We start from the raw sequence: 1,367 nt of genomic DNA on the forward strand, positions 1-1,367 counted from the left end.
TGAGAGCATCTCCTCAAGGTTCGATTTCTTCTCTTGTTGATAAGGTGGCTGTTGAAAACCCTGAGGATTTTGTGGCTTTTGATTCTGTTGACTTCGCCAGGAAAATTTGGGCGGTTCCTCCAACCTGTATTATAGGTATTACTGTATGGGTTATTTTGAGGTCTAAAGTTATTGTTACCCATATAGTTGACTTGTTCCTCTTCTGTTTTGGGATTGAAGGATTGATATTCTGTATGCACACCTCCTTCGCTTGAGTCACACCTCATTACTGGATGTACCTGCGTAGAACCAAGAAAACTATCAATCTTTTTATCAAGAAGTTCTACCTGATTAGAGAGCATGGTGACTGAATCGATGTTATAAACGCCGGCTATTTTTGTCAGCTTTGTCCTCATAACTTGCCACTGATAGTTATTCAGTGACATCTCCTCTATAAATTCATAGGCATCTTCCGGTGTTTTATTTTTGATGGTTCCACCAGCAGCTGCGTCAATCATTTGTCTTGTCGAGGGATTCACACCATTCTAGAACGTTTGAACTTGCAGCCGTAGAGGTAACTCATGGTGAGGGCACCTTCTCAATAGATCCTTGTATCTCTCCCATGCATTGTAAAGTGTTTCTAAGTCCATCTGCACAAAAGAAGAGATATCATTGCGTAATTTAGCCGTTTTAGCTGGCGAAAAATATTTTAGTAAAAATTTCTCGGTCATTTGCTCCCAAGTAGTGATAGACCCTCGTGGTAACGAGTTTAACCATTGTTTAGCTTTGTTTCTCAGTGAGAAGGGAAATAACCGAAGACGGATGGCATCATCAGAAACGCCATTGATTTTGAATGTATCGCAAAACTCCAGGAAATTTGCTAAGTAAGTGTTAGGATCTTCATCCTGCAAACCGTCAAACTGAACAAACTACTGTATCATCTGAATAATGTTAGGTTTTAATTCAAAATTATTCGCAGCAATAGCAGGTCTAACTATACTTGATTTAGTTCCTGTTAAAGAAGGTTTAGCATAGTCATACATAGTACGTGGAGTAGGATTTTGATTAGCTGCAATTGCAGGAGGCAGCTGATTGTTTTGGTTTTCAGCCATCTTGTCGGTTGGAGGTTGAGTATTGTCTTCTTGTTCGCTTTCTTGTATCGTAAACTATGCCTTATTTCTCTTTGATTTCTACGAACTGTTCGATCGATTTCTACGAAAAGTAAAGGTCCTGACGGGTTTCTTATAGTCATAAACTATAAAAACCTGTCAAGAGAAAGAAAAAGTAAATTAATAAATAATAATAATAAAATTAAATTACATTACAAGAAAAATAAATGGCTAAAGTAATAAAAATTTAGTGTTCCTAATATTTCAGGTCCCCGGCAA

The 1,367-nt window shown here is 37.7% G+C and overlaps 1 non-coding gene across 1 annotated transcript; it reads left to right on the forward strand.

Annotated features, from left to right (window-relative positions):
• Window positions 1-555: 555 nt before the first annotated feature.
• On the forward strand, window positions 556-662 carry LOC128294259 (small nucleolar RNA R71). The gene has a single exon (XR_008284573.1). It is a non-coding gene; the product is annotated as a small nucleolar RNA R71 (small nucleolar RNA).
• The last annotated feature ends 705 nt before the right edge of the window (window positions 663-1,367 follow it).

Source organism: Gossypium arboreum, chromosome 6 (genome assembly GCF_025698485.1).
Source record: "Gossypium arboreum isolate Shixiya-1 chromosome 6, ASM2569848v2, whole genome shotgun sequence".
Classification (NCBI taxonomy): Eukaryota; Viridiplantae; Streptophyta; class Magnoliopsida; order Malvales; family Malvaceae; genus Gossypium; species Gossypium arboreum.